The sequence below is a fragment of the Chlorocebus sabaeus genome, chromosome 20, assembly GCF_047675955.1.
Source record: "Chlorocebus sabaeus isolate Y175 chromosome 20, mChlSab1.0.hap1, whole genome shotgun sequence".
Lineage (NCBI taxonomy): Eukaryota > Metazoa > Chordata > Mammalia > Primates > Cercopithecidae > Chlorocebus > Chlorocebus sabaeus.
In genome coordinates, this window is record NC_132923.1 from 50,621,973 (window position 1) to 50,642,778 (window position 20,806).

Consider the following 20,806-nt stretch of genomic DNA (forward strand, 5'->3'; position numbering starts at 1 on the left):
TCTTATTGAGAGTTAAGAGTTCTCATTTGAAAGCAGTCCAGTCTTACAAAACTCTAATGATGAAAGTAACTCACTTACTGGAAGGTAGTGTAGATGTCTGGGTCACTAATTGAGAATAAGTGACTTCGGGGAGGTTAAGCACCAATAAAAGGCAGTTTCAGATGGCTGGCCAGCTATCTCACACAGGAATCTAAGACAGGAAGGCTGCAGTCATGTGCAATTTAATGGCAAGTCTAGTAAAGATGATAATTTCAAAGTAGTGATGAAAGTAAATGATATTTGGAGATATCTCCAATAACAGTAATAAGAGATTAAACTATCTGTGGTTACTATTGGTGACAAAGTGACTTGTTCTGCTCCTACAATGGTGATTTGCTGTCTACATTCATAATGAAAGGAAAGACTAAATGTCAGTTAGAAGTTTAACGAAAATAGGCCGGGCATGGCTTTGGGAGGCTTCTGCAGGCGAATCACTTGAGGTCAGGAGTTTGAGACGAGCCTGGTCAACATGGTGAAACCCTGTCTCTACTGAAAATACAAAAATTGACACCTGGTCTCTACTAAAAAAATACAAAAAATTAGCCGGGCATGGTGGCAGGTGCCTGTAGTCCCAGCTAATTGGGAGGCTGAGGCAGGAGAATGGCATGAACCCGGGAGGTGGAGCTTGCAGTGAGCTGAGATCGCGCCACTGCACTCCAGCCTGGGCGACAGAGCAAGACTCCGTCTCAAAAAAAAAAGAAAGAAAATACAAAAATTAGCCAGGCATGGTGCCGCGTGCCTGGAATCCCACCTACTTGGCAGGCTGAGGCAGGAGAATCACTTGAACCCGGGAGGCAGAGGTTGCAGTGAGCCAAGATTGGGCCACTGCACTCCAGCCTGGGCAACAGAGTGAGACTCTGTCTCAAAAAAAAAAAAAAAAAAAAAAAAAAAGAAGAAGAAGTAGTTTAGAAAAAATAAAGATGTGATTTACTTTTTCCATCCATGTTTATGCATGCATTTGTGGACCCCAGGTAAGAGCCCCTGGTTTAAGTGTCAGTTAAAATAATATGCCTGGGTTAACATGCTGTAGTTTGAGGGGATCACTGTTCATCTTTTCACTATTTATCTTTTCTTCCCCACCTGATTTTAGGACAAATTGAGAGTAACAGATGCAGGAATAAAACACAGAAATCAAAATAAAGGGTTTACTGCTGAAAAATCCACTTGAACAAGTCTGTGAACATGTCTTTCCTGAATGAAGCCAGCTTACCCATAGGCCTCCACTGTCCCTCAGGAGAGAGAACACGTAAAACAAACTCTCTGCAGAAAGGAAGATCCCAAAGAAGGGGCCAAGCTGTACATTTATCAATCAGGAAAGCTGCTCTACCCTCTATTGCAGCCCCTACAATTCGAAACAAGTATTCTTCCTAGCACATTAATTCATGAGTTTATCAGTTCATTTCATTTTTACTTTGAGATTTTTGTGAATAACTATAGAAAAATCTATTTCACCTGGCAGTAAATAGGAAAAGGCACAACATAATGTTTAAATACAGAGAATATTGTTACATGTAAGATGTTGATTGAATGTTCTAAATACAATTTGACAACTGTGTGAGAGGGGAAAAGGCATATTCAGAAGGACTTAGGTGAAGCCAGATGAATATTTTCGTGACAGATTGTTGGCTATTGATATGAAGAAAGTAGAGGAATAGACTTGCTAAAAGTTAGAGGAGCCTAGTTTATCTTCCAAGAGGTTTTGCAACCCTGTAATACCGTAGAAATCACAAATTTGGCAATAATTTAAAGATAATTTATATTTATTTTTTATGAAATGCCATGTTTCTCTTTTTATATATGACATTTTTCTGGTCAGTAATAATATATATCCTTTATTAAAATTAGAAAATACAAACATTTTATTTATTTATTGGTAAAAAAATTATTAGCCTCATTCTTTTTTTTTTTTTTAACCAGTAAAGATCTGGGTAAAGAAAAACATTTTAGAAAACCACTTGTAGAGCACCATGAGCCAGTCTCTCTTCTCCATTTTTAAAAATTTATTGACTCACCTTTTTTCCATAACTTTTTGAGATACCATTTCAACCACTTTGCATTTAGAGAAAAAGAGGCAGAGAGTGATTAAGAAATCTGCCCAATGCTACATGAATAGAAGTTGGGAGAGCTGGGATTTGAGCTTACGTAAGCTAGTTCTAGCATTTGTGAAGTTCTCACCTAGTAAAAATTATCTGCAATCGTAACCAGAGCAAATCATTTCTAGCCTTCTGTCTAAAGACATGCAGACACATTTGTAATGTTTTTGTTTGTTTGTTTTTAGCATGACAGATCAATTTCTGCTGGCATTATAGTTCTTTAACTATCATAGCTTCTCTGATTTTTCAACACATCTGTCATCTGTATTCTGCAGGCATAGCCAACACTGTCAGTGTCCCCTCAGGCAATCAGAATCAGCAGACAGAATGAATGTAGGACAGAAAACTGGCTGCAAACATGTTGGAAGGGCTGGAGGAGCAAAAGAGGCAAGATCTGTTACCTAGAGATTAGTAACTTCCAGAAGTCACCACTATACTAGTGCAGGAGAAGCAGAAAGGCAGATACTGCTACCCAGAGTCCACAGTCATTGTGCCCCTGATGCTGCCGGAACCCCACTGCAGCTGCTTTACAGGAAGCAGGGAGTTAGCGCTCTTGCTGATGCTACAGGGATCCAGGATCCCAAAGTCATCAGCTGCTGTCCCTGTTGCAGCCTAGGGAAACTGTCCAGCTGAGGCTGTTGGGGTACCTGCTACTACATCTACTGTCTGAACCATGTTGCCTGAGCAGATGTCCAGGGCTCAGTCTTGCCTGCTGCTGTCACTGATGCCACCATGTTTATCAGAGCTACTTCCAGAAGAGAAGAAATCCTCCTAATTTCCAGTTTTTTCCAGTGCCTCCCACTGCCTCCCAGAATGCCAAATATTCTTTGAGAGACAGCTGAAAGGAAAGTTTGGAAAAGACTCTGACGTATGCAGATTCTGCTTCCCTGCAATAGGGGGAAAGCATGGGGTGGAGCTGGAGCTGAGAGCTCATCACAAATGAGCAAATCAGTTTTCAAGACATTTACCTTCCCCTGAAACGTTTCCCTTCTTTTACCGTGTTTTCCATGTCATTATTCTTCCACAATTCTGTATCATATTCTGTTAACTATTAATGCCCTGGACAAGTTTATTTGCTCTTTCTTAGGGTTAATTTTTCTCCTTTTCTTTGAAACTTTAATTTGCAGGTTGAGCTTGTGTGGGAGTTTTCATCTCCATCCTCTTCAAGACTCCTTGATACAAATTTTTTGGTTGCTTTCACCAACTCTCCCCCCACCATCTCTAGACCAGGGCATGGTCTTAGTTGGTGGCTTGAACTCCTGTGGCTTGGTGTCTTTTGAGATATTAGAGATCCAGTTACTGAGCTGGCAAAGGGAACACTGTCCTTGCTTCCAGCTTTAGGAAGAATGCTTTGCTCTGTCACCCCACGTGAGTCCAACTCTTGGCTGCCTATGCTGCCTGAGTCTTTAGTTCCGGCATCGTGCTGCAGGTGATCTATATCCTGCTTTTGAATGTGGCTATGACTTTTCTTTATATATTTTTTAAAAACGTTGTTACTGGTATGTTTACAGTGAAGGGAAGAATGTAAAGCATGAACTCAAGAGTCACAGTAATGATAAATTTTAATGATTGTAATTGTCCTGTCATAATACATTTATTTAGTTGATTTGTTTGGATTTTCTACGTAAATAATCATGTTATTCAAGAATAATGAATGCAGCCACCATGTAATCATCACTGATTCCATGGCAAGTACAGTCTGCCTTGTGCTTTATATACTTGTCAGGACTCAGAAATGGGCAAAGGGGATCACTGGTGTCTTTCAGTGGAGTGCTGGGCATTACAGTGGAGTCCTGGATTATCTGATTCCAAAAATTCACACCTTGACTTTCTGTTGACTAGGTTATTTTGCAGCTCTGCAGAGGTAGCTGTTAAATTGTTGAAAACTGCTGACAATGCAGGAAATTCTTATTCATATCAAAGCAAACAAATTTTGACTGGTTGATTAGAAAGCTCTATAAGTCAAATTCTCATTTGAACAAATCTTACTATATTAGCGGTTCCCTCAGTAATTAAAAAGTTGAATAAAATCTGTGACATATGTTTCTTTTATAACTGTAGAAGGGTCATAATTTTACTTTTTTGAAAATTATCCTTTAGCATACATAGTATCTTTTAGTCTTCACAACCTGAGAGGTATCACTCCCATTTAATAGATGAGAAAACCGAGACTCAGATCAAATGCTTGCCTGCTCAATGTCAAGCTAGTAAGTGGTCAACTAATAAGTGGTCAAGCTGAGATTCAAATGCCAAATTTTGCTGTCTTCAAGCCCTACCTTCAAGATCTATGCTTTTATATATTTTTTGCTTCCTGGAGAAACCATTTATTCACAAATAAAATGATGAAAAAATATGAACTTTGATAAAACAATATTAATAATAACTAATATTTATTAAGTGTTTACTGTGAGCCAAACACCAAACTAAACTTATGTGGATTAATTCATGTAAGTAACAATGAGAGAAGTGAGTTTAAAGAGGTTCAATAACCTGCTGAAGGTTTTACATGCTATTTCTAGCTTTTTCTTTTCTTTCTCCAAATGCCTAGTTTTCCACATTAGCTGCATGTTAGAATCATCTAGAGAGAGCTCCTTAAAAAGATTAGGGTATCAGCATATCTTATAAGCTTCCTAGGTGATTCTAATATGGAGAATCACCACATAATATAGAGGACTTATCCTGCTTCCCTAGCTGATACTTAAGAGAACTGGACAAATCCGCAATATTTGTTTTGGTTTTCCTGCTGTAGCTTGGAAAGGGAGTAATTGGGCTGAAATCTGTACTGTCCTGAAGGTTGAGTATCTAGATGTATGCAGGGCTTAGCTAAAAGCATTTGAAAAAGCATCTCAGCCAAAGATCAAATCATAGCAGGAGCACAGCAATTTAGAGAAACCATCTGAGTGGTAAGAAAATTACTTTTACGTGGACTTACTAAATGATAAAGATCTGCCTTAATAAGGCCAGCCAATAACACATAAATGCCAGTATTTGCTAAACAAGTTCTCTTCTTGTTATTTAGAAATGATTTCAATCACATATTAATATTTTCTATAAATATCCTTATCTCCTTGCCCATAGAAGCAGACACAGTGGCCTAGCTACTCAAAAGCCATTCTCAATCTTTCATTCTTGTCTTTTCCTTCATCATGACTTGAAAACTAAAACATTCAGGTTTCCAGCCATCTTTCCATTAGAAGTAACCATGTGACCCAATTCTCAACCAGTAAGATGAAAGCAGTTGTTATGATATGAAACTTTGAAACACCGTTTTTAAAGAGATAAACTAAGAAGCCCCTGCCTTATATATAGATGAGCCTTGAGGTGGTAGAGCAGATATTTTGTGACCATGCAGAAAAAAGCCACAAGTCAAGAATGGTGGAAGAGAAAACTAAAAGGATTCTGGGTTCTTGATGATATCGTGGAGTCATGTACCAGTCCTCAACAGCCTCATATCAGAAATTTTTTAACATAAAAATGGTAGTCCCTTAATCATACAGTCTACTCTTGGTTGGTTTTTCTGTTGCTTGCAGCTGAACGAAATCCTAACTGATACATTTGTCAAAACATGGAAATAAGAATATATTTTTTGTTGTTATTTTATTTGAAAAACCACTGTTAAACAAAAGCTTCTGAAGGCAAACCTCAGTCAATTTAATTAAGCCCAATAGAAATATACCCAAGTCATTCCTTTTTGTTGTTGTTGTTGTTGTTTTTTGAGACGGAGTCTTGCTCTGTTGCCCAGGCTGGAGTGCAGTGGCCAGATCTCAGCTCACTGCAAGCTCCGCCCATGGGCTCACGCCATTCTCCTGCCTCAGCCTCCTGAGTAGCTGGGACTACAGGGACCCACCACCATGCCTGGCTAATTTTTTTGTATTTTTAGTAGAGACGGAGTTTCACCATGTTCGCCAGGATGGTCTCGATCTCCTGACCTTGTGATCCGCCCGCCTCGGCCTCCCAAAGTGCTGGGATTACAGGCGTGAGCCACTGCGCCCGGCCGTCTTTTTTGTTTTTAAGGCAGTCATGTGGTGTTGTCTTCTACCTTAGTTTCCATTGTGATTTCAAATTGAGTGAAAACTCTAGTAATATATACCCAGAATTTTTCTAAATTAACTCCTATTTTTTCCTCTTTTACAATAATACATTACAAAACCTAACACTTAATAGAAATCAACTTTCTTCTCTTAGATTTAATTGTAATGCAGAAATCTAGCAACGGGATCAATTGTGATATTTTGTAATACAAAACTCCCAAGTAACTTTTAGGCCTTTAAGCGTCTCATCATGAGAAACATGGATTAAATATATAATAACATTGTTAGAAAAATGTGTCCTGTTTTATTGGAGCTTCCTGCTGCTTTCTTTTCTCACCTTTTCATGTGGTTTCTTTATAATTGTTCTACCCAATTCTCAACCAGTCTTGTTTGTTCATATTTCAGATTAGTAATGTGGTAAAAACATAGTGATTTGTGATCTGAAGAATAGTTTGATTGATAAAATAGATTAAATCTAGAATATCTAGATTAAAATAGCAAGTTCTTAGATAATCAGAAGAATACTGTAATTTCTCTCTTATATAATTTTTATTTTAATTTTTTAGAGACAGAGTCTCTCACTGTCACCTAGGCTGGAGTGCAATAACGTGATCATAGCTTACTGCAGCGTTGGACTTCTGGGCTCAAGCCATTCTGCCCTCTCAGCCTCTCAAGTAGCTAGGACTATGATCAAATGCCATCATGCCCAGGTAAATTTTTTGTTTTTTAATTTTTGTAGAGATGTCTCTCTGTGTTTTCCAGGCTGGTCTCAAACTCCTGGCCTCAACCAATCCTCCTACCTTAGCCTCCCAAGGTTCTGGGATTACAGGCATGAGCCGCCATGCCTGGCCTGCCATATATAATCTTTAGGTATTTTAGTATAACGCACTTAGTTCTAAATTTTTTTCTAACCATAATACAATCTTTCTTTAATTCAGAGTACATAGTCTTTTCTGCCCAGTAGAGCTTACGTTTCTTTTAAGAAAGTTTTCTTTTAAGAAAGTTTTCTTTTATAAATACCCATAGGTCAACAAATTTTAACCTTTGATAGAAGACTGAATTTACTTTTCAAAACTGAGTAAATTGTTAAACTCATTTTGAGTGATGCAAGTAACCCATCCAATGTGATATAGATTGTCCTTCTTATCTTTATTATTAATGAAGAGAAACACAACCATTTAGAGTCTCTCAAAGGAGATGGAATTTTACAGTATTCAGGGTGTGGGCCAGTGTTTTGGAATGAACATGTTATTTCTTCATAAGAGTTTCATTAAACATGTTTACTAATGTTTTGCACCAGTGGAATTTCATATATGTCAGAATTCATGATCCCATTCAGTTGTTATAAGAAAAACTTTAGACAAATTAAATTTAATGGAGTTTAATTGAGCAAAGAATGGTTTGCACATCAGACAGCCCTCAGAACCAAAATAGGTTCGGAGCAATTCTGGTGCTGTAGCATGATCAGATCATATTTATGGACAGAAAAAGGAATGTGACATTCAAAAAGTGGAAGTGAGGTACTGAAACAGTTGGATTGGTTACAGCTGGGTGTTTGTCTTATTTGAACCTGGTTTGAACAGTTTGCTGCCTGTGATTAGCTACTTGTTACAAGAGTAGGTTACAGTCTGTTTACATATCAAGTTAGGTTATAGCTCACTATGCAGGGAGAAACCTTTAGGCAAAAGTTAAAATATGTAGGGAGGCAGCTTTAGGCCAAACTGAATTTAACAATGACCCCTTCAACCTCTCAATTATACCATAAACTTTAAGCATAATGTCACTTTCTGTCATTATTGTAAATGGACAGACTTATTTGGTCTCAGTATAGAATTCACAAGTCTTATTGGGTCTCAGTTCCCATCTGTTTTGAGATCTGTTTGCTTCTTTAAGGCTTTGGTGGAACATAGCATAAGTGACTCCAAGTTGGGTTAGTGTAGTCTGTTAAGGCCTAGTGCAGGAGTTCAGTTCAAACCAGTGGCCTCCCATAATTTTGTTTAACAAATCTTAGATGAGAGCATGACCAAAACTTAGAGCTTTATTGCTATTCTTAGTTACCATCATTTTGGGGTTCTAGTCTCAACAAGTCAGTCGTAAGTTACAGTAATGTCCTCATGATCACATGTCTTTGGGTCTTTGTTGTTCTAGTTGAAGAGGGACCACTTGGCATTCTACAGATGGCTGCATGTACACCTTTAAAAATTTTAAGAGAATACAGCACATCAGGGAGACTACTATTATGGCTATCAAAAGGATATCAAGAGTTTGGAATATGCTTCTTAGCCAAGTTTCCCCTGAACAAAACCAATCAAAATCAAATACATCAAAGAACGAACCAAATGAGGAATCTACTTATTTTAACTAAGCAGCTTGTTGGTTAATCCCCTGTGACTGAGTCCCTATAATACCTGATGTATTCATCTATGTGTAATAAGAAGTGTCAAAAACTGCACAGATTCCTCTCTTTTCATAGTTAATCTAGAGCAATTTTATTACCTAATAAAACGTTAGCAAGAGAATTTAAAGACGTCTGTTGTGCAACCACAGCCTTTGCAGTTGAACCTGCTGTAGAGCCTATTATGAGTGATACATTTGTAAGCATTGCCTCATTTATATTTAATGCAGGCCATGGGAAAAGAGACCTAAGAAATGATGCCCATCCAGAAGAGTGAAGACTTCCTGGCAATGTTCTTTTAACCTAAGATGTAGGTTAAGAGGAGTGAACAAATGTTCTGTTTCTGACTGATCATGGAGCAGCAAAGGTACTCTTAAAATTTCTAGCCCATATTGGCCCTTCATCTTCCATCCATCAAGGCATAAGTTGCTCAGGTATAAGGTTGGCTGCAAAATCCTCCACAAATAAAAGCATACTCCATTGGTGCACACAAGACCCCTTTCCCAATTATATTGTTCATAGAGGCATAAGCAAGGAAAAGAAAAAAACTAAGAGAGGTAAAATTTTTCTGATGACAGAGAATTCTTGATCCATGATCTTGGGAAAGTTGTCCATGTCTAGGATGCTGTCTGCTTCTGGGGAGAGACTTCCCTGATTAGCTGCACCTTAAGGTCTCCTACAGGTGTACAGTTCCAAGAGTCTGAAGGGGCCACTCTGAGTTGTGTGATTACAGGCCCAAGGTTCAATGTCCCAACGTTTTGCTGCAGTGTTGGTGGCAAGGGCAGTCTTCCTCTATTATTGTTCCCAGAAAACCCGGTCTCCAGGTTGTAGATCATGAAGGGTTTGATTGTCTTAAGTTGGTGAATCATGAAAAGTTTCCTTTACCTGGTGAAAATACACTTTGGCATAAGGCATTAAAGCTTTGCAGCATTTAGTCATATCAGAGGTTAGAAGCAGAACATAAATGAGTTTCTATTATTAGGGAAATAGGCCTTCCAGTAACTCTTCCCTAGGGGATCAACTTATGTTCCCATTGGAAGTGGATTTGATTGTAATCAATCTATAATATCTTTGACTGAGGCAATCCAGTTGATTCAGTTTGCTTTGCTTAATGTGACTGTATCCATAATACCTTATTTAACTGTTTTACCACTTGTCCAGTGAAACAAGTAGATCTATTGCTGGAATTTTCTCCAGGAATACACCATGAGGGAAACACATTTTCTAATAACTTTTTAGCTACTTTTGTAGCCTTCCTATATGGGAAAGCATCTGTACAACCAGAAAACATGCAGAGAAAATGGCAATTGAATGAAATCCCTTTATAAGTGACCCATCAGATTGAAGAAATGTACCTGAAGTTTTGGTTGTCTTATCAGGATTATGGTTTTGACAAATCAAAAATTGGTCATCAACCATTACAGAAATTTAGAACAGTCACCACACCAAAATTTTTTCCCATAATTTGGATCATTGTATCTCTTCCATGATGAGTCATGGAGTGCAAAGCTTATAATGAAGCTTTAGGGACTCAGGAAGCAGTCAAGGCTCCATGAGTCCATGCTTAACCTTGGGTTTATATCCTCTTACATTCCAGTTTTGTTTTTCTAATTCAGGTGTGTAGCACTCTTTGTTAAATATGTTATCATAGGTAATTTGACTTGGACCATGGAATTTATTGGAATTGTATATCTTAACAATTTCAGTACTTATAAACTTAGTATGAAAATCTGCAACCATATTTCCTTGGTATTTAATTAATTCTAGTCTGCTTGGGTAAACAATTTTATAAACCAGTTTCTTCATTAGAGTTCTGAGAATTCTTACCTAATCCAAATGATATGATCCTAAAGTAATCAGAAATCTGTATTCAGGAGTGCTTGTCAGGGTCCTTTCCATCCTTTCCATGAACCCCCTTGAAGATATAACACTTTAGGATTATAATTGCTTGTAAAGAGCTTTCAGAAAAGGCATCAGAATTAATCAATTAACTAGGACAACAAGACTTAAAATGGTTATAACTAAAGACATAATTGACAAGAAAGTTTAATTCTGTCTGTGGTCTACAATAATTTAACATAATAATCATAATATCATGACTGATAACATATACCATGACATGTCAGAATTTTAGAAATCTCATACTATTTTTGGAAAATGATGTAACTCAGGAAAAGGCTAAACATCATTTCTTATTTGACAATGCTTCCCATATAATTAAACATACCAAATAAGCCTATTTATTATATCTGTTTTGAATGCTTCAAGGGCTCTCTGTAGCATCCGAAGGTTAGTTTGGAGTCAAAAAGGCTTATTTTTTCTTTTGAAATTTTATGTTGGGAAGCCTGTCAAATATGTCAAAGGTTTAAAACACTTGATCAAAATAGGATCACAGATCACTCTGAAATAATAATCAATCATTTAGCCAAATTGATAATTAAAAGTTTTAAAAAGCAAAAACCTTTACTCTTTGTTAGAGGGAAGACCTAATTTTCCAAATAATTAAAAGACCTAAAAAAAGACATCATGAAGCACGTAAAATCTGTTTCTCTTTCTCTCCCCTCCCACTCTCACCTTTTGCAGTTTACTCAAAAGGTGAACAAAAAATCTTTTACTATCTCTTATTACAGAAAAATCTTTAAAATAATTTTTCCCTTGATACAGTCTCAGGAGGTGCTGAGAACCAACGCCCCAGAAAAATCTTGTTTAAAGGAGAAAACCAAATTCTCATTTTGTATTAGTACAACTTTGATAGTAATGCTGTTTTTAGAAAAAATTTATAATTCCCTTCCAATTTTAGCCAGCTTAATTGCACATAAAATTCTTTTCACAAGATTCATCTTTCATAAACTTTCCACAACCTTTTCTCTTTCTTATTTTGGGACAACTAATCATCCTATTTTAAGACGAAAATTCCTTTTGTTTCCCTTAACTAAAACACATCTTTCATGTAAGCTTCACTTACCAAAAACGTGTCTTACTTTCCTTGCGTAAAGGAGTTGTTTTAATTACCATATGTTAATTAGATTTTTAAAACTCTAGTAACCTTAATTTATCATGAAAACCTAGGACATAAGCAATTTTGAATTGTTTTATATCAGCATTTTGTCAATGGTAACTATTTCATAATTTACAGAAACATGTTTCCTCACAACAAAATTTTTATGTTTATTTACAAACCCAAATATATTTAGCTTATCCATACCACATAAAAATATATCAAAACGTATAAACTTAAATTTATGCTTAGTAATTAGTGTTTCAGTGTTTTAACTGACTTAGAAATGGCCCAGACATTTAATAAATATCTATTACTTAATTTAATATAACTTTAAGATTCAAAATTGCTAAAAAGGATTTTTGAAATTGTTACAAGTTAATTAATAAACTTTTATTCCATGACACATCAGATTTGATTTTCTCATTCTTAACAATTATAGGTGAGTTGCTCATTAAGCAAAGCTAGCCATTGAAAGATGTTACTTAACTTCTCTGTGCTTCAGTTTCTCATCTACAAAGAAGAAAATAATTATCCCTGTTTTCTAGGGTGCTTGTAAGGATTAAGCAAGATTAGATACTGGTAGCATTTAGAACAAGGCTTGACATATGGTAGCTATTTTGGGCTAACTATAGGTAACTTCTTACTATTATTGTCATCATCATCATCATCTTATCTCCCTGCCTCCTTCCTTTGTGGCACTCTTCATGAACTGTAATTACATTGGTTATTTACTTACTGATTGTCTGCAGCACGTACAGCATGGTAGAATGCAAGGCCCCATAGTAGGATGCAAGGTAGGGGGAAAGAGGCTCTTCTACCTTGTTGATTTCTCTCCCCTTTACATCTCCTTTGAGCTTGGAGCACAGTAGGTCTCAATACATTACACATTTTAACCATTCTCTTTATCTCGTACTACATTTCTCATTGTTGACCATGCCATTCATTTTTCTTTAAACTCTCCTTTTTTTCCCTTTCCTCATCTTCCTCTGCCCATATTTATAAATGCCGGGATATGTTTCTGTGAGGGTAAAGGACAGAGCAGAGGCATAAGTGGTGGTTGAGACCAGGTGAGACCTGGGTATCCAGTGGAGCTGGTAAGAGTAGAAAGGATGCCTGGGGCTGCTGATCATAATGGAAGAGTAGAACACTGGACTGAGCCAACAGGGTGAAGTTGGGAGTAAAGGGCTTGGGCTTACTTTTAAGGTTGTAGATCATCTCAGTATGAATTAGGCCCCCCTATGCATAAGACTGAGCTGGCATTAGATAAAAAACATAAACAAGGTATGGTCTCTGCCAACAAGGATATCAAAATATAGATATGGATAGACAAAATATAAACAAATACTTGAAATTCACTATAGGAAGAGTTGTGTAGAGGTGTGCGCAAGGTTCTGTGCTGGTAATGAAGAGTGAAATCAGCTGTCTCGGGGCCCTGGGATAGAAAGAGGAGTAGAAATGTGAAGTGAGTCTTGAATGTATCACACCAACCAGGGAAAGAAAACTCAAGCTGCAGAAATAGCACATGCAAAGGTAGAGAAAGATTTCTGATTAATATTCAGTATGGTGGATGGAGCTGACATGAAGAGATTCCCAAACATACAAAGATCCTTAGCATCCCTGCAATTGTTATAAAGCAGATCCAACTTTGGGAGGAGAAAGTTTTATATGAGTTTTAAATGAATTTCATTTTGGAGTAAATCATTTCTCTAATTTGTGGTTTGATTTGATAGATAGAGCTACTACTTAATCTTGAGAATTCTTAATATTGAATTCTACGTGCCAATTTTAGAAGGGAGAGAGGGTAGATGGTTATTTGGGATAGGGGTATGGGTGAGTTGACTGGGGGTAGATGGGTAGGTGGAAGACTGGGAGATTGATGCCAATAAATCCCATGGAGATTTCGTATGGTATTGCTTTACAGAAGTTCTGCTTGGACAATATACCCGGATGCAATAGTGACCTGGGAAAGCCATCCACATTGTCCTATGTACCAATTTCAGATTTTATTATGATTTCAGTAGTTATTGATATTTACTGTGTATCTGACATTATTCCGGGTTGTTTTTCTGTATTATCTCTAACTACCCTAGAAGAACAATTTGAGGAAATTGAGACTTAGAGAAGTTACTTACCGAAGGTAACAGAGAAAGTAGATGGCCTGGATTCAAACCTCGATTTACATAAATCTAAAGCTCATGTTTTTCCTACTATATCACAAAGATGATTCCTACTTTTTTCTGAGCAAGGATACAATTTGTTTCTGTGCCCACTTGCTAATCACTGGTCTGCTTCAAGAATTCTCTCCAACTCTTGGAATATAAAGGGCAGCTAGGAATTACACTGCTATTCCATTTCCATGATGCCTCTCCTTTAATATAAATGATTTTTCTTCTAGCACTGAATGACCTTTGGCAATATCAAATGCTTTTTATTTTCTGTTTGGAATGGTGGCCACCACCACAGTCAATTTACTTCTGACGTCTATTTCATGCTTCTCCAGAGAGAATTATCAGCTGTGGTTTCTGTTATTTGCAATTAAGACTTTCTGGTTGGGCTAAGTATTAAGGAAATTATTACCAGCTATTAGATGGCTTACAAAATCATTAAAGTGGCTAAAAGAGCAGGCTCTAGGCTATGTTTCTAGGAAAAACTCCCCATTTCCAAAATCACCCAACTTTTGCGTGGCCAAGAATCTCACAATCTCCTCCTGACATTTTGGCAGGAAACTGATAACAAGAGATCCTTGATGCCACAATCAGCAGGCATAAAATGGAATGCTTTCTTTCCACGAAGCACCAGCTTCATGAGCAGGTGATCTATGCATTCTTTCTGGGCCCCCCATCCATGGAGTTTAGTGCTCTGTGGCTACCATGATGAAATTCTTAAAAATTTGTCTTTTAATTTGTGTTTTAAAAGTGATGTCCTTGGGGACAATAGAGTATGTCCTGGGGGACCTTAGGTCTTCTTCTTGCCACCTTCCTGTGACAGCTTCTCAGCCAACAGCTCCTCTAACCCACACGTCCCCTTCCTGGGCATGGTCCACCAATCACTGCCTCCCTCCACCCCTGATGGAGCCCTAGGCATGGATAGGAAGAAGATTGGGGTTAGTTAGAGTCAGGCACATGCTCCCAGAGCATCTCTATGCAGGACAGGATAGGAGAGGGCAAGGCAGTGGCAGTCCTTGCCTCAGGCTGGTAGCATCATGGAACATTCAGTGGGTGACTTGGTGAGGGTACACCTCTTGTCTCCATCCAACTGTCTCATTTATCTATACATGAAGGTGACAGTACTCTCAGGGGTCACCCAACAACCTTGAGTTGCTGTGGCCAGTGGAAGGAAAAAGATGCCTGATTGAACTTGTGGAGCCTTTTGTCTTGCAGCAGGTAGGAGGGAAACCTTATAGCCAGTGGGCTGCACATATGCCAGATTATAAGTACTGGTGAGGATCTGCCCTCATATCTGAGTATCCTCACATTTCTGGGACTACAACATTCAATAGCAAAAAACAGACAAACAAAACACCCTGATAGATGGTGAGAAAGACCAGGGGAAGAAGACAGGAGGAAAAAGTTTTTTTCCTGCCTTTTGTACAAGGGTCTTCACTCTTTAATTTTATATTGGCTCTTCCAAATTATGTGGCAAGCCATGTCTCCACTTAATTTAGTTACAATCCAAGTCTTTTGAGTGCATCTGAACGGTGGAATCCCAACCACATCCTAAACTCTGACTATAAGGGAGTCTGGGAAATGTAATTTCTAGCTTTCCAAACTCAGGAGTACTGGAAGGAGGCTGGAATGGATATTGAGGAAGGCAATCCATTTTAGATGCCCCATTACCTCCACCATGGCTCTGGCAAAGAGTGGTACCCTAAGGTCTATGGGGCAGGGGCTGCATCTGGCTCATGCACTTCTCTATCCCCAGTTCAGACTATAAGTCCTGTCACATAGTATTATCACAATATTTGTAGAATTGAATTGCAAATCATCCATTTTTATATGCTACATTTATGAACCTATACATTTAATGGTATAACTCCTCTTGCCATTGTTCATATTAGCTGGAGCTCTTCATTACCAGTGGCAAATTCATACATAAAATATAGTGAGTTAGGGAAAAAAAGTAGGTAACTGAATTCTACTTAGTGATTTCTTTTCATGTACTGGGCATAGCTAATGCAAACAGGGTACCATATGTCCACTGCACTTAATAAATTAAATCACTTTCTAGGCCAGTATGTAAACATTATTAATGTTTATCTAGTCACAGAAACCACTAATATGAAATTACATTCCTTATGGTCTTCACCTTTCAATGTTCACAAGCTGGGATTAATTTCAAAGGGAACATATTTCTGGCTGAGGTACATTAAGGGTGGGCAAATCACTCTTAGAATATTCAATGGAAAAATTAGTTTGATTTAAAACAGGAATGCTCTGAGCAAAATCAAACTTTTCTTAATACTTTTCACCATCTCCAAAATGGAAAGTAAGGATATTTCCCCCAGAATGTTTTAATTAAAAGTGTTTTGGAAGATGCATGTGTATATAAAAATGTCTCCTAATTATAAAGGTATAAAGTTAAAGCTTTTACCTGAGATTTAATTAATAGTCTAAATTATGTAGTTTTGGAGTGGATGATGGTGAGAACAGCTGGGAATTTGATGGATGGTCTGATCATCCAAAGCAACTCAGGAAGTAAAGCTGCACCTCTCGGAACTTCCCTAAGTGGTGGAGAGTAGAGGGCTTGCTCCAAAAATTTTGTACATTTAATAGGATAAAAGAGGTCTTTGGAATCTCCATCTTTAGAAGCTCTGCTCAGGGATTGTATTGTGGAAATCTAGCCTGACAGTGTGACAAGTCCTGAAATAGATCTAGTCATAACTCAGAGCATATGAGTTGCTTTACGGGAATCAGTGAGCCAATTGTGCATGGTTACTGGTTGTGATGGCCTGGAGGCACAGTCTGGCCCTTGAGCCAAAGTAGGGAGTCAGAGAATTCTGGTTTCATTCAGGAAATGTGGAGCAGATAATGTTGACTCTTATTATCCAGGTAATCTTGTCTTCCACATCAACTTGACTGCAGAATTTACCCTAATCTATTTTGCCTCTAAAGCAAATAGTTATATTTAGACAGTATAACTATAATACAACTATAAAATATAACTACAATAAAAATTATCCCCTCGGATAATCCAGGGTAATTTCCTCATCTCAAAATTTGTAATTCAATTATATCTTAAAAGTACTTTTTGTGGTATAAGGTAACATTCATAGGTTCCAGGGATTAAGGCATGGATATCTTTTGGGAGGAGCCATTATTCAGCCTAAGAAATATACTACCTGAGGATTCACTAAAACACAATCCTAATTAGTACCTATTTTCTTATTTTTAATTTATTTGTTACAGAATGTCAGACAGAAGGAAGACTACTTATTTGTTTTGAATTGTTATCATACACCTATAGTGATATAATCAGTACCAGGTAAGAAACATGGTCTTGCTCTGTCACCCAGGCTCAAATGCAGTGGCATGATCATAGTTCACTGTAACCTTGAATTCTCGGGCTCAAGTGATTCTCCTACTTCAGCCTCTGGAGTAGCTGAAACTACTAGCACGTGCCACCATGCCAAGCTAATTTTTAAAATTATTTTTGTGGAGATGGGATCTCCCTGTGTTGCCCAGGTTAGTCTTGACCTCCTGGCCTCAAGTGATCCTCCTGCGTCAGCCTCTCAAAGTGTTGGGATTACAGGTGTGAGACACTGTGCTCAGCCCCATACCAGGTTTTGAAAGACGGTTATTTTAAAAAGAATTGTTTGGGGGAACATCTGAGAACATAGTTTCTGTTTTTAAATATCTAGATGAATTTACAAGTCTTCAAAAATCCTGAGGGTAGGATTTATTTGAATGAAATTTAATTATGGTTCTGCTGTATATGTTATTGAATTTCCTAAATTATCATGTGTTTCTGGGTGTTTTTGATCAGCCATGTGGAAGCTATAAGACCTGGAATCTGGAGTGAATCAACACTATTTAATTTGGATCACCCTGGGACTGATAGGTTATGCTTTGAACTAGATTAAGGCTGAATTAATAAACATTTTTTGATGAGTTTACACCCAACAGGTCATTTAATATGTCCTAACTGACCTTGAGCATAGCTATTGAATTATTATTGCTGAAGTTTAAATGGAAAGGCAGGTAGCTTGTTTCAGGATCCAAACTTTAAATATAAGGACAATTCCAGCTTTGTTCATTGTCGTAAGATTCTGACTACCATGTATCTCACTAAACAATTTTAAATTTGTCCTGTTTTTGTAAAATATTTTGATAAATGAGAAAATGTAGCCTTTAGAGCTCATAAACTCTCTTGGACTTGACTACTTTCTGCTTTTTAAAATGTTAGTTACAGCCACCAATTACTGTACTTGGGACTTGTAGTTCTAGTTCTTTTAGTGGAAACATGCCTTCAATACACCTAGAACTTCTATTGAGCATAGACTGTATGACAGCCACGATGTGAGGGGCACAGTGGATATGAAGATATCTAAGACTAGGTCCCTGCTACCTCTAGCCTGTGAGCTCTGGACTGGGACCAGGTTTTATTTAACTTTAATCTTCAGCATCTATCCCACTTTGCAGCACATATTCAGCTCATACTGCCAGCTTGCAGTCAGCTCACATTTCTTCATTAAATGGACATTTGTTTAATGAAATTTTTGTTCATTAAGTAGTTACTGAATGAATAAACAGTCTAGAAATGGAGCTGGTAATGAAATCAAATAACTGAGATAGAATGTTTATATCTTTAAATCACTTCTAAGTGAGGTATTGGAGGTCTCAACAAGGCACTCTGGGACCCCAGAGAATGAAGCTACCAAATCAGCCAAGGAGACAGTCATGTGATTCAAGTCCTAGAGAAAAAGAGTCCAAATCACCGATTCACCACTTGTCTTAATGTACTTGTTATTTTCTCTATTTAGTTTAGATGGCCCGATTGTCATTGGGTCTCCATAATAGTGTTTCACGGAATGTGGGGTTTGTCTCTGCCCCAGCTCCTTGCTGCTTATGCTGGAAGGAGCAGGAAGTGAGTGAGTACATGGGGGAGAGGTGGGGAGCAGAACCAGCACACAGCACAGCCCTTGCAGGGAGAAAAGAGACTAGGGGCGGAATGCCTGGGAAACAGAGAAAGGAGGAAGCTGGGGCTACTTCTTATTTCTATGAAGAATGTATTTATGCAAAGTGGTTATATTTGGGGATATATTCTGTATGAGTATATATTCCCTGAATATATCTTTCTCTTTATGACCCACATCCTCTCTTTCATTGGAATCAGCAAATGAGCTGAGCCTCCTTCCCATCTTGCCCCTAGCAGAGGTCTCCTATCTCTGGCCCCAGCTCTTTCCAGCTGCAGCAGCAGGAAGCTGGGTAAAGATAAATTAAACATTCCTTAAAATGCTGCTATGAAAACAAAATTAAAACTGATCAACTAAAAGTTTACATAAATCTTTAAAAGCTATTAAAAAGATCTCATTCAATGTGGATTGCTGTAAACTTTATAAAGAGTTCTAAGGAAGAAGAAAATTTGGCAAACTGTCCTTGTGGAAAATTGGCTTTCTGCAGTTTGATTTTTGGCAAATTGACCCAAAACCAGTCTTGAAGAATTAATACATATTCACTTAGAACAGAAAAGCAAATATTGTGAGTGATAAAAGATATATAAACATAGATAAAGATTAAAAATATAAGTAAAATGACCATGTACAGTTTTGGTATTCAAGAAAAATCTAGATGGAATAAATTGTTTATGCTAACCAAAATTAACTTAAGAAAAGGACAACAATCTGAATAAATCAATAACCATACAAGAATTTTAAAAAATTTAAAATTTACTTTTTAGAGGTACCAGATCCAGTAGATTTATTTGACTGCTATAATAGATCATCAACAAAGATGGCACAAAAATATCAAAGCATGTAGCCCAATCTCAGACATGATGATGAAAAAAATCCCCCCAAAACTTGAAATACATCAAATCCAGAACATTTATAACAGAATATGATAATAAACTGTAGTTTAGTAGGGTTTTCCCTCTGTGATGCAAGAATAGTTTGAAATAGGAAGTCCATTAATATAATTAACTGTATAACAGATTAAAAGAAAAAAATATAAGCACCTATTTCTATAAATATTAAAATATAAAATTTGCCATTCCTTCCTAATAAAAACCCATGGCAAGAAAAGATAACTCACTTAGTATGATAAAAAAGACTTTTTACACAAATCAACAACTACAAAAACAAATATTATGCCTGGTACTAAAACCTAGAGGCATTCTCATTAAAGTGAACAATAAGACGAAGAAACAGTAACACTATTCAGAATATTTCATTTCCTCTTCTTCCAGGCATCTTATAGATTACACTATTCCACCCCTTTGACATTTACATTTGAGGTGGCTTGTTATAACAGGTTGCAGCCAGAAATGCTATGATTCCTTTAAGGTCAGAGTAATTATTTCTGTCTGGAGACTGCTACTGCTCCCTATTCTGGTTATAGAAGCATGTGTGCAGAAGGAATTTCCATGGCAGAAGTAAGTCCTTACTTAATAATAACATCGAATGTGAATAGACCAAACTCTCCAGTTAAAAGATATAGAGACTGGCTGAATGGATGAGAAAACAAGACCCATTGATCTGTTGCCTGCTAAACACACACACACACACGCACACACACACACACTCTAACACACACACTTCACCTGTAAAGACATACATAGACTGAAAATAAAGGTATGTAAAAAATATCCCATGTCAATGAAAACCAAAAAAGAGGAGGAGTTGCTATACTTATATCAGACAAGATAGATTTTGAGACAAAAACTATAAGAAGAGATGAAGAAGGTCGCTGCGTAATGATAAAGGGATCAATTCAGCAAGAGGATATAACAATTTTAAATATATATGCACCCAACACTGGAACACCCAGATATATAAAGGAAATGTTATTAGAGCTAAAGAGAGAGATAAGCTCCAATACAATAACAGATGGAGATTTCAACACCCCACTTCCAGCATTGGACAGATCTTCCAGACAGAAAATCAACAAATATCAGTTTAATCTGCAATAGAGACCAAATTGATCTAACAGATATTCACACAACATTTTATCCAAGAGCTACAGAATATGCATTGTTTTCCCCAGCACACGGATCATTCTCAAGACAGACCATAGGTGAGGTCATAAAACAA

General features: G+C 37.3%; 1 long non-coding RNA gene across 2 annotated transcripts in view; it reads left to right on the plus strand.

Annotated features, from left to right (window-relative positions):
• LOC119625633 (uncharacterized) overlaps window positions 1-20,806 on the plus strand; it is a 44,463-nt gene that overhangs the window by 11,082 nt on the left and 12,575 nt on the right. For both annotated transcript variants that reach the window (XR_012089873.1, XR_012089874.1), the window contains 3 exons: window positions 6,730-6,873; window positions 8,789-8,925; window positions 16,965-17,040. This is a non-coding gene — a long non-coding RNA (uncharacterized lncRNA). The remainder of the gene's footprint in view (window positions 1-6,729; window positions 6,874-8,788; window positions 8,926-16,964; window positions 17,041-20,806) is intronic.